The following is a 14,244-nucleotide window of genomic DNA, read 5'->3' as shown; positions in this document are numbered from 1 at the left end:
TAGCTGTCACCAGGAGTCCTTGGTATGGTCCCCCCAACAGGCCTCAGGGACTGGATTGAGTGACTTCACCTGTAATTCACCTGTAGTGCATAAAATCTTGGACATACAGGTTTGGTTAACCTGTTGCGACGAGCAATCCCGTATCCGGGAGCGTAATTATAGCCTCAAGCTCATTACCATAACGCAACGTTAACTATCCATGAAAATCCAAATGAAATGAAATAAATATATTGGCTCACAAGCTTAGCCTTTTGTTAACAACACTGTCATCTCAGATTTTCAAAAAATGCTTTTCAACCATAGCTACACAAGCATTTATGTAAGAGTATTGATAGCTAGCATAGCATTAAGCCTAGCATTCAGCAGGCAACATTTTCACAAAAACAAGAAAAGACATGTTTCAGTCATTAAAACACAAACTTTTTTCCAAATTAACTCCATAATATCGACAGAAACATGGCAAACGTTGTTTAGAATCAATCCTCAAGGGGTTTTTCACATATCTATTCGATGATAAGTCACTCATGGCAGTTTGGTTTCTCCTATGTTCAAAATGGAAACATGCACGCACCTGGAGATTACGCAATAGTTTCGACGGAGGACACCGAGCGGACACCTGGTAAATGTAGTCTCTTATGGTCAATTTTCCAATGATATGCCTACAAATACGTCACAATGCTGCAAACACCTTGGGGAAACGACAGAAAGTGTAGGCTCTCTCCTTGTGCATTCACAGCCATATAAGGAGACATTGGAACACAGCGCCTCAAAAATCTGGCTTACTTCCTGTATGAAATTTCATCTTGGTTTCGCCTGTAGCATTAGTTCTGTGGCACTCACAGACAATATCTTTGCAGTTTTGGAAACGTCAGAGTGTTTTCTTTCCAAAGCTGTCAATTATATGCATAGTCGAGCATCTTTTCGTGACAAAATATCTTGTTTAAAACGGGAATGTTTTTCATCCAAAAATGAAATACTGCCCCCAGAGGTTCAAGAGGTTAACAAACAGTTTCTCATTTGTTCTATCTGATTATTAGCTAATATTTTTTTTATCAGTTAATTATCCCGTAGGTCACATCCTATCCTAGAACACAATTTACCCATCCCCCCTTTGTTACCTGGCTCTGCCCTGCGGGAGCAGAGAGCAGCCCATCTTTGCTCCTTTTAGGCTTAGTACTTTTTTCACCCTCAACTCTCTTTTTTGCTTCTGAAAGCCAAACTCCGGCTGTGTATAACCTCTGTTTATTCTACTTTTTCACATTTTTTGTCACAATCCTTGTATATTTGTCTTATCAGAAATTCTAACTTTTTGACATCTAGGCGTCCGTCAAAACCATACCTTTTTTCCCATTTTGGACAGAAATCTACATTCCTTCGATCTTTTTGTTTCATATAACGGTAATCTTCCGTCTCTTCAGAAAGCAGTTTAGAGGGATTACTACCTATTATAATAAATTCCTGCCCCTCCTAATAATTCCAATCACAAAGAAAAACCCTGCTCCCGCGGGCGAGATGGACGGACAAATGAGGCCTGCTGCCAGAGCGTCCTTGATGTAGGTATCCATAGCAGCTCGTTCGGGAGGAGATAGGGAAAAGATCCGACCCCTAGGGGGGCAGGTGCCCGGAAACAGGTCAATGGGGCAATCGTAAGGTCTATGGGGTGGTAGCATGGTGGCCCTCTGCTTGCTAAATACCGGTTTGAGGTCATGGTAACACTCGTGAACTCGGGACAGGTCGATGGATTCTAGAGACTCGGGAGGAGAACTCGGGGAACTCGGGAAGATACAAGTGGCTTGGCACGTAGGACCCCACTGCTTGACAGTGCCCACAGACCAGTCGGTGTGAGGGTTATGGCTGTGAAGCCAGGGGTAGCCAAGGACAAGAGGGAACTTGGAACAGGGGATCAGATGAAAGTTAATCACTTCCTGGTGTTGGGAAACTGAAAGTCGCAAGGGGGTAGTGACGCGAGTGACAAGTCCAGATCCCAGAGGGCTTCTATCCAACGCAGTAACCCTCATGGGGTCCCTTAGAGGTTCAGAGGGAATGCCATTCTCCTTCGCCAGATACCATCCATGAAGTTTCCTGCGGCTCCAGAGTCTACCAAGGCTTGAAGAGGAAGCTCGTGGTTGTCCCAGGAAAGGGTGACTGGAATGAGCAGACGGGAGTTGGACGGGAGCCTCAAAAGATAATCAAAAATAAATAAACGAGAACAAAAACAGAGTACCACAAGAGAGTCCAACTGGAGCAACAAATGTTCACAGCATCGCTGGGGGTGGGTGCTAACATTCAAACACAGAGCAAAGAACTGAGGAAAACAAAGGGTTTAAATACATTCAAGGGAAACGAGGCACAGGTGCAAATAATAACTGGAAACAAGAAAAAACAAAAGGGTCAAAAAGCACAATGGGGGCATCTAGTGGCCAAAACCGGAACAATCCTGGCCAAATCCTGACACCAACAGAATACTATATATATTGTAACGATCTTCGTCTTCATCGGATGAGGAGTAGGAAGGATCGGACCAAAACGCAGGGCGGTAGGTGTCCATGATTATTTATTATAACAGAACACGAAAATACAAAATAACAAAGTGAATGTAAGAAATGAAAATCGAAACAGTCCTGAAAGGTGAAAACACAAAACAGGAAACAACTACCCACAAACACCAGGTGGGAAAATGGCTACCTAAAACTATGCAGTTTTTTGTTTTTTTTGCGTGGCTCTCAATCAGAGACAACGATAGACAACTGCCACTGATTGGGAACCAATATGTTTTCCGCGGATCCTGTGTTCTGCCTTACCAGAATGGATCATACCAGGTGGCAGACAGGACAAGGGCACATCGCACACCACTCCCCAGCATTCTTCTTGCCAATGTCCAGTCTCTTGACAACAAGGTTGATGAAATCCGAGCAAGGGTAGCATTCCAGAGGGACATCAGAGACTGCAACGTTCTCTGCTTCACGGAAACATGGCTTACTGGGAAGACGCTATCCGATGCGGTGCAGCCAACAGGTTTCTCCACGCATCGCGCCGACAGAAACAAACATCTTTCTGGTAAGAAGAGTGGCGGGGGCGTATGCCTCATGACTAACGAGACATGGTGTGATGAAGGAAACATACAGGAACTCAAATCCTTCTGTTCACCTGATTTAGAATTCCTCACAATCAAATGTAGATCGCATTATCTTCCAAGAGAATTCTCTTCGATTATAATCACAGCCGTATATATCCCCCCCAAGCAGACACGTCGATGGCTCTGAACGAACTTTATTTAACTCTTTGCAAACTGGAAATCATTTATCCGGAGGCTGCATTCATTGTAGCTGGGGATTTTAACAAAGCTAATCTGAAAACAAGACTCCCTAAATTTTATCAGCATATCGATTGCGCAACCAGGGGTGGTAAAACCTTGGATCACTGTTACTCTAACTTCCGCGACGCATATAAGGCCCTGCCCCGCCCCCCTTTCGGAAAAGCTGACCACGACTCCATTTTGTTGATCCCTGCCTACAGGCAGAAACTGAAACAAGAGGCTCCCACGCTGAGGTCTGTCCAACGCTGGTCAGACCAAGCTGACTCCACACTCCAAGACTGCTTCCATCACGTGGACTGGGACATGTTTCGTATTGCGTCAGATAAAAATATTGACGAATACGCTGATTCGGTGTGCGAGTTCATTAGAACGTGCGTTGAAGATGTCGTTCCCATAGCAACGATAAAAACATTCCCTAACCAGAAACCGTGGATTGATGGCAGCATTCGCGTGAAACTGAAAGCGCGAACCACTGCTTTTAATCAGGGCAAGGTGTCTGGCAACATGACCGAATACAAACAGTGCAGCTATTCCCTCCGCAAGGCGATTAAACAAGCTAAGCGTCAGTACAGAGACAAAGTAGAATCTCAATTCAACGGCTCAGACACAAGAGGCATGTGGCAGGGTCTACAGTCAATCACGGACTAAAAGAAGAAACCCAGCCCAGTCACGGACCAGGATGTCTTGCTCCCAGGCAGACTAAATAACTGTTTTGCCCGCTTTGAGGACAATACAGTGCCACTGACACGGCCTGCAACAAAAACATGCGGTCTCTCCTTCACTGCAGCCGAGAATGTGTTAACCCTCGCAAGGCTGCAGGCCCAGACGGCATCCCCAGCCGCGCCCTCAGAGCATGCGCAGACCAGCTGGCCGGTGTGTTTACGGACATATTCAATCAATCCCTATACCAGTCTGCTGTTCCCACATGCTTCAAGAGGGCCACCATTGTTCCTGTTCCCAAGAAAGCTAAGGTAACTGAGCTAAACGACTACCGCCCCGTAGCACTCACTTCCGTCATCATGAAGTGCTTTGAGAGACTAGTCAAGGACCATATCACCTCCACCCTCCCTGACACCCTAGACCCACTCCAATTTGCTTACCGCCCAAATAGGTCCACAGACGATGCAATCTCAACCACACTGCACACTGCCCTAACCCACCTGGACAAGAGGAATACCTATGTGAGAATGCTGTTCATCGACTACAGCTCGGCATTCAACACCATAGTACCCTCCAAGCTCGTCATCAAGCTCGAGACCCTGGGTCTCGACCCCGTCCTGTGCAACTGGGTACTGGACTTCCTGACGGGCCGCCCCCAGGTGGTGAGGGTAGGCAACAACATCTCCTCCCCGCTGATCCTCAACACGGGGGCCCCACAAGGGTGAGTTCTGAGCCCTCTCCTGTACTCCCTGTTCACCCACGACTGCGTGGCCACGCACGCCTCCAACTCAATCATCAAGTTTGCGGACGACACAACAGTGGTAGGCTTGATTACCGACAACGACGAGATGGCCTACAGGGAGGAGGTGAGGGCCCTCGGAGTGTGGTGTCAGGAAAATAACCTCACACTCAACGTCAACAAAACTAAGGAGATGATTGTGGACTTCAGGAAACAGCAGAGGGAACATCCCCCTATCCACATCGATGGAACAGTAGTGGAGAGGGTAGCAAGTTTTAAGTTCCTCGGCATACACATCACAGACAAACTGAATTGGTCCACTCACACTGACAGCGTCGTGAAGAAGGCGCAGCAGCGCCTCTTCAACCTCAGGAGGCTGAAGAAATTCGGCTTGTCACCAAGAGCACTCACAAACTTCTACAGATGCACAATCGAGAGCATCCTGGTGGGCTGTATCACCGCCTGGTACGGCAACTGCTCCGCCCTCAACCGTAAGGCTCTCCAGAGGGTAGTGAGGTCTGCACAACGCATCACCGGGGGCAAACTACCTGCCCTCCAGGACACCTACACCACCCAATGTTACAGGAAGGCCATAAAGATCATCAAGGACATCAACCACCCGAACCACTGCCTGTTCACCCCGCTATCATCCAGAAGGCGATGTCAGTACAGGTGCATCAAAGCTGGGACCGAGAGACTGAAAAACAGCTTCTATCTCAAGGCCATCAGACTGTTAAACAGCCACCACTAACATTGAGTGGCTGTTGCCAACACACTGTCATTGACACTGACCCAACTCCAGCCACTTTAATAATGGGAATTGATGGGAAATGATGTAAATATATCACTAGCCACTTTAAACAATGCTACCTTATATAATGTTACTTACCCTACATTACTCATCTCATATGCATACGTATATACTGTACTCTACATCATCGACTGCATCCTTATGTAATACATGTATCACTAGCCACTTTAACTATGCCACTTTGTTTACTTTGTCTACATACTCATCTCATATGTATATACTGTACTCGATACCATCTACTGTATGCTGCTCTGTACCATCACTCATTCATATATCCTTATGTACATATTCTTTATCCCCTTACACTGTGTATAAGACAGTAGTTTTGGAATTGTTAGTTAGATTACTTGTTGGTTATCACTGCATTGTCGGAACTAGAAGCACAAGCATTTCGCTACACTCGCATTAACATCTGCTAACCATGTGTATGTGACAAATAAAATTGGATTTGATTTGATTTGATTTGAAAGAAAGATGCCCTGGTGGCCCTGACCTTGCTGAATACAGAGGCTGCCTGTAGCTGTAGTGGTAGCTACTGTATGGCTGCATCCCAAATGGCACCGTATTCCCGATCTACCCCTGCCTGATGACGTTCAAGTGACATATGTCAATTACGACCACCACACATTAGTCTGTGATTGGGACAGTATTGGGGGTGGGGTAAGAAAGGGGCCTCCCTTTCATGTGCCAGTTGATGGGCTCGGCTTGGCTAACTCATTCCCCACATTTGCTCATGGGCTGGCCAGGGTGGGCAGTCATGTGCGTCGCAGGGGCCACTCATTAAATAATGTAGGGCTCAGAGTTTATCCAAGGAGCTGTCAGAAAGGGTTTTTCAGATGAGCGCCTCTCTGTGCATCCCCACCGATACCTCGCTCCCCAGCATGACATATTGCAAATTACTTCCAGGTTTGTGGAGTAGAAAGGAGGGTCCACCACATATTCTACTTTTAACTTAACTTTAATCTTAAAATAATCATTACATTAACCATACCCCAGTGAACCTCTATACCAGATGGAAAACAGATGAAAAATATCTGTTGTGTATTACATCGTCAGAGACAAACAAACGTTTGTCTTTTGAGAAATTAAAGGAACCGTCGTTGGACGAGAGGATGATATCAATTAAAGCACATTCCTGAATGAACACAATGAACATAACGTCTTTATTGTTACCTAACACAACATACAGAAAGAGATTCAGTATAGGACTGGCTGAACCTTTGATTAGGCTTCATTATTTCTCACTCTGGGTTGATTACCAGTAGAGTCTTCGAGAACCACAGTGGGGTTTGATAACCCACTTAAGGCCATTTGCTTTACCAGATGATCAACTATTCACATTTGGCTCTTTATGTAGAGAAATGGGAATCATCATCCTGAAATGGCCCTGTCATGGGGAGGCAGGTAGCCTATTGGTTAAGAGTGTTGGGCCAGTTACTGAAAGGTTGCTGCTTTGAATCCCCAAGTTGACTAGGTGAAACATTTGTCAAAGTGCCCTTGAGCAAGGCACTTACAGTGCATTCAGAAAATATTCACACCCCTTGACATTGTGTTGTCTTACAGCCTAAATTTAAAATGGATTCAATTGAGATTTTTTTGTGTCACGGGTCCACTACACAATACCCCAAAATTAATAAAAAATGAAAAGCTACAATATATTGAGTCAATAAGAATTCCACAAAATTTGCGTAACAAGTCACATAATAAGTTGCATGGACTCACACTGTGTGCAATGATAGTGTTTTTTTGAATGACTGCCTCATATCTCTACCCCACACATACAATTATATGTAAGGTCACTCAGTCGAGCAGTGAATTTCAAACACAGATTCAACCACAAAGACCAGGAAGGATTTCCAATGCCTCTCAAAGAAGGGCTCCTATTGATATATGGGTAAAAATAAAGAAAGCAGGCAATGAATGTCCCCTTGAGTATGATGTAGCTATTAATTACACTGCAGATGTTGTATCAATACACCCAGTCACTACAAAGATACAGAGATGACAGAGTTTAATGGCTGTGATAGGATAAAACTGAGGACGGATCAACAACATTGTAGTTACTCCACAGTTCTAACCTAATTGACAGAGTGAAAAGAAGGAAGTCTGTATAGAATACAAATATTCCGAAACATGCATCCTGTTTGCAATAAGGTACTAAAGCAATACAGCACAAAATGAGCAAAACAATTATCTTTTTGTCCTGAATACATTACTGAGTACCACTCTCCATATTTTAAAGCATAGTGGTGGCTGCATCAAGTTATGAGTGTGCTTGTAATCATTAAGGACTGGGGAGTTTTTCAGTATTAAAAAGAAATGGAATGGAGCTAAGCACAGGCAAACCCTGGTTCAGTCTGCTTTCCACCAGGCATTGGGAGATGAATTCACCTTTCAGCAGGACAATAAACTGAAACACAAGGCCAAATCTACACTGGAGTTGCTTACCAAGAAGAACAGTGAATGTTCCTAAATGGCCGAGTTACAGTTTTGACGCAAATCTACTTGAAAATCTATGGCAAGACCTGGAAATGGTTGTCTAGCAATGATCAACAACCAATTTGACAGATCTTGAAGAATTTTGAAAAGAATAATGGGCAAATGTTGCTCAGCCCAGAAAAACTCACAGCTGTCATCGCTGTCAAAAGTGCTTCTACAAAGTATTGACTCAGAGGTATGGAAAATACAGAAACACAGAATAAAACATGTTTAGTTACAGTTTTTCCCTCTGAAATGAATCATCTTTAACCGTTCCTTCTGACAGGTATGGTTGTAGGAGCTCTGAAGTCACATGGCACTGAAGAACCTTCTTAGTAGGTCAGTGTTAGGCTAATTGTGTTGCAGGCGGCCAGGTCCCACAACAGAGCCGCCTAGCCTCCTTTTAGTGGAGTATTAGGTCTGACTACAATAAGGTCTGACCCACATCTAACAACCTCACAAGACCAGGCTTTATAGCCCTGAGCCCTCCACTGATCTCCACTGAACATCTATTTCATCCATTTTGAATTCAGGCTGTAACAAAACAAAATGTGGAATAAGTCAGGGGGTATGAATACTTTCTGAAGGCACTGTAACCCTAATTGCTCCTGTAAGTTGCTCGGGACAAAAGTGTCTGCTAAATGACTAAAATGTCATGTAAATGTAATGTGCTTTTTCTAATATGGCAAGATGAGAGAGCTGTCAGAGGGCAGAGACATTCAAAGACCTCAATTCATGTACATCTTCTCTATTAGGACGAAGCCCTGCCTATATAATCAGCCAAGCAGAAAAGAGACACCCCACAATGCAGGACGGACATTCAGAATGTGCAACAACAAATAGAATCAAACAAGTTGTGAGTCCCCCCGACTACCCTTCACCCGACTGCCCATTCATACACGCACGCACGCACACACACACGTACAGGCACACACACGTACAGGCACACACACACGGTCCTCTCTCTTGCCATCCCAGTGCATTCAGTTCATTTATGCACTTCAGTTCTGCAATACATGTAATTAACTAATTCAAAAGGATAGTAAAGCAAGCAACAGGTCCTCAGGTTAATGTGAACGATTAACACTTTATTGTGTTAATGTTGTTTGTGCAAAACAAGGCAACATCTAAACCAAGTAATTATCTCAAACGACACAATAACATTTTGATTACCCCATTAAAACACATTAAATATCAACTCATGTTCCTAGGCGACAGATGAGGGATGGCTTTTTGCTGTTAGATATTTACTAGTCATTTAAAATTTTTCACCGAGTGCAGACATAATACAAACAAAACTACAGATAATTTGAAATGCTCAAGATATGGGAGATTGCTTTGATGTTCATTTAAAAAAAAACAAAGAATACATTCATAACAAGAAAACCCTCACTGAGAACAAATGTGTCATATTTTTTTATTTATTCAATATTTCCTGAATGATGTATGCTTGTTAAAGTACTTTATTTTCTTTTGAAATGCCACTCAAAGAGGGAGAAAGAATTTCTGAATTTCTCAAAGTAATTTCTTCAAAAATGAAGGAGAAGCAAGAGAGAGATTTATTTATTTTTGTATTTTTTTCACTTTCACTTAAAGATGCACTTTGTAGAAATCTCTCTGCCATTTCCTGGTTGCTAAAAATTCTAACAGTTCTTAATTTCAGTTTATGTGACAAAACAAACAAGTATAGTGTAGAGAATTATTGTACCATCTAAACCGCTGTGAAAAAAATATAGTATTTTCAGCTGTTTGAAGCAGGTGTACAAAACCAAAAGTAAAAAAAAAAAAAACAAGACTCAAGAATGAGAAGCATAGAAATAGTGTACATAGAACATGACTACTGCGTCTTAGACTTGCTTTCAATGATAATGACAGATCTATAGGGATGCTATGTTAGGGGGGCCTGCCAGTGTAACTAACTGCCAAACTGCTTGCTATACACTGTACGATATGATTGTAGCAGGTTTACTAACACGTTAATTCTAGTAGCTCTGCTTTCCTATGACGTTAGCTAATATGGTGACAATGATGTAGGGCAGGCTGTGTGTGGTTATCAGTTATGGTAAGAAGGTTTGGCTTGGCTTTTCGACTGGTCACAGACTAGTGCGTAGATGCGAGATGGAATTATACAACGAGCAAAGTGAGCACGCTGTTTGTATGTGGCTGCTATGAAAGTGAACTGTGTTTGCGGGTGATCAGGGATGTATTCATTCTGCCGATTCTGTTGAAAAATATTTCTTAAAAGTTGAATTTGTCCAATAGAAACTCTCATTTGCAACTGTTTGGACTAATGATTACACCCTAGATCAGCTAGATCCAGGCCAGAGTGTGCAAGGCGGTATTGAATGTGTCACTGACCATGTTAACATGCACACCAATTTCCCCGTTATTATTCGGGACACTCATATAAACATCATATCCCATTTACAGTAACCCAAATAAGCTTGCGTTCTGGTTATGACAAACCTGTTTAAGATGTCTGGGATATACTGATCTTAGACAGGATATGTCTTATCCCGTTTACTGTTGTTTTTTTACATTCTGTACATACTCAGTTTCGCATAACATGAGTTGTTGTGTTATGATATTTTAATTTGATTGTCAAACAAATCGTTTCAAAAAGTAGGCTACCTGCGAGGTTCAATACACTATAATAATTAATTTGGCTGATACTCCATACTGGACTGTAGGCTACTGGCTACTTTCACCCTAATTTTGACAAGTTTCTGCTTATAATTTCCGAAATTTGGTAGGCCATATTATAATTTCTGACATTTGGTAGGCCATTTGTTTGTCAAATATAGTTAAATACATGCAGCTTCTCTTCTATCATAACTTGTTGCCTCAGAAGACTAAATAAAGTAGTTCTCACGAGAATAATGTCTTACATTAATAGAATGAATGAATTAGTGATCTAGTAAAGTGTCTCGTTTCGTTTAGGGACCGGGGAGAAAATGCGATCAATGCAGTTTGACCGGTTTTAAGGAAATTAAAAAGCTGAGAAAACAATGAAACAGATTTCTGATAATACTTCAGTTCGGTCTTGGGTGCATATTTGATGTGGTTGAAATACTGGCTACTTACATAACACTGTGAAAGATTATGCACATTCACATTTTCTCAAGAGATGCTGAAAGAAAGAAATCATATTTCTCCACTCCTGTCCCTGAGAAAATTAACATTTGTTGACTTTGTATTTATTAGGGATCTCCATTATTATTTTTTATTTCATCTTTATTTAACCAGGTAGGCCAGTTGAGAACAAGTTATCATTTACAACTGCGACCTGGCCTGTTGGTGCAGCTAGTCTTCCTGGGGTACAAACACATCAAGGCACTTACATTACACATAAAACAAAATATTAAACAGTACATCAACAGCACATTGCATCATTTTACTCCAAGAAATGCATAATTCTGCAGGAGTTAATATTATATTAGCTACATGTGAGAGGTTATATGCCTACAGCCAGTGTCCATATTTCAGTTAATGTTCCATATAACTCATTTAAACTTCAATTAGGAATTGTCTGTTTATTCATGGATACAGGGATACTTGTGAGCAGGATATCAAAGGTGAATGTAAACAGCTTATCCCGAATAAGACCTTTAGTGGGATATGAGCTACTATCTGGAATACTGTGGGCATGAAAAAGAAAGGAGGACCAAGGAACTCTACATATAATTCATTAAAATGCCTTTATTTGTATGGCATGTTCAATGGAAACAAAGATTAAAAACTGCATGGCCTTTGTACAAACATACGATAACACAAAATGTAAATCAAGGCTAGAAGTATCAGAACACCTAGAAAAGTATTTTGAACGTTTAATATGACTGGGCAAATTGGTAAGAATAGGAGAGCCATCTATTTTAGTACACTAGATCACAGCAAAAATGGACCACAGCAGACTAAACATAGCAGAGGGCAAAAAAAAAATCAACATATCCACTAGATGTGAGCAAAGGTAACTCTCGTGTATTGTAAGTGTGGTCGCTGTGTGGTCTGTCACCTTGATTATTCATGTACAGTATATCACAAAAGTGAGTACACCCCCAATGAAAAGGTCCAAATTGGGCCCAAAGTGTCAATATTTTGTGTGGCAAACATCATTTTCCAGCACTGCCTTAACCCTTTTGGGCATGGAGTTCACCAGAGCTTCACAGGTTGCCACTGGAGTCCTCTTCCACTCCTCCAAGACGACATCACGGAGCTGGTGGATGTTAGAGACCTTGCACTCCTCCACCTTCCGTTTGAGGATACCCCACAGATGCTCAATAGGGTTTAGGTCTGGAGACATGCTTGGCCAGTGACTGCCATCACCTTTACCCTCAGCTTCTTTAGCAAGGCAGTGGTCGTCTTGGAGGTGTGTTTGGGGTCGTTATCATGTTGGAATACTGCCCTGCGGTCCATTCTCTGAAGGGAGGGGATCATGCTCTGCTTCAGTATGTCACAGTACATGTTGGCATTCATGGTTCCCTCAATGAACTGTAGCTCCCCAGTACCGGCAGCACTCATGCAGCCCCAGACCATGACACTCCCACCACCATGCTTGACTGTAGGCAAGACACACTTGTCTTTGTACTCCTCACCTGGTTGCCACCACACACGCTTGACACCATCTGAATCAAATACGTTTCTCTTGGTCTCATCAGACCACAGGACATGGTTCCAGTAATCCATGTCCTTAGTCTGCTTGTCTTCAGCAAACTGTTTGCGGGCTTTCATGTGCATCATCTTTAGAAGAGGCTTCCTTCTGGGACGACAGCCATGCAGACCAATTTGATGCAGTGTACGGCGTATGGTCTGAGCACTGACAGGCTGACCCCCACCCCTTCAACCTCTGCAGCAATGCTGGCAGCACTCATACTTCTATTTCCCAAAGACAACCTCTGGATATGACGCTGAGCACGTGCACTCAACTTCTTTGGTCGACCATGGCGAGGCCTGTTCTGAGTGGAACCTGTCCAGTTAAACCGCTGTATGGTCTTGGCCACCGTGCTGCAGCTCAGTTTCAGGGTCTTGGCAATCTTCTTATAGCCCAGGCCATCTTTATGTAGAGCAACAATTCTTTTTTCAGATCCTCAGAGAGTTCTTTGCCATGAGGTGCCATGTTGAACTTCCAGTGACCATACTAATGAGGGAGTGTGAGAGCGATGACACCCAATTTAACACACCTGCTCCCCATTCACACCTGAGACCTTGTAACACTAACTAGTCACATGACACTGGGGAGGGAAAATGGCTAATTGGGCCCAATTTGGACATTTTCACTTAGGGGTGTACTCACTTTTGTTGCCAGCGGTTTAGACATTAATGGCTGTGTGTTGAGTTATTTTGAGGGGACAGCAAATTTACACTGCTATACAAGCTGTACACTCACTACTTTACATTGTAGCAAAGTGTCATTTCTTCAGTGTTGTCACATGAAAAGATATACTCAAATATTTACAAAAATGTGAGGGGTGTACTCACTTTTGTGATATACTGTACATTGTAAACTTTCATTCATAGGTTAGGTTGTTGCAACCTCTCAGTGGGTAAAGGGACAATTAGAGTATCATGTAGTAGCCTAAACCTATCGATGTTACATTGAGCTGGGTGAATGGAGAATGACTGACAGTCATCCAATATGCTGTAGTAGAAATAAGGCCATGCCCATAATATAACAATCTTATCTTAAACGGCACCGTCCGCCACTGGAAAACAGATAACCTAATTTGAGCCCAGTGGTGCAGCCTTAACTGCGGCTATAAATTAGGATCCTAAACATAATCTGATGAGGTTGTGAGGCACATGTAGCCATGCGGTTCAAATGATTCAGCTGACAAGACCTATTCTCCTATTCTCTTTTATGGTATACATTCTGAGCAGGGTATATCAAAGGCTAAATCACTATGAATACATTTATGCCTTCACATTTACATGTATGTGTACTGTGTGTGTATGGCTGCGTATGTGTGTGTGTGTGTGGGGGGGGGGTGTAGTGCATGCATTTATCACTGTATGTATGTACTGTATGAAGTGGAGGGGAAAAGGGGGGGGGGGCCTAAACAACTGTGAAATCTCTTCACCAATCCATCAGTGCTCGAGGCCAGCCACACTTTGGCTGGCTGTTGTGTGTGAGAGGTAGTTCATTGAGTTTGAATGAGTGAGACAATTAGCCTAATGAAGTGCAGAAGCAGCAGGGAAATCACACTCAGTGCCCAAGTAACAGTTGCTCAGTGAATATTCATGGAG

The sequence above is a fragment of the Oncorhynchus nerka genome, linkage group LG22 (genome assembly GCF_034236695.1).
Source record: "Oncorhynchus nerka isolate Pitt River linkage group LG22, Oner_Uvic_2.0, whole genome shotgun sequence".
NCBI lineage: Eukaryota > Metazoa > Chordata > Actinopteri > Salmoniformes > Salmonidae > Oncorhynchus > Oncorhynchus nerka.
This window is presented reverse-complemented; position numbering follows the sequence as displayed.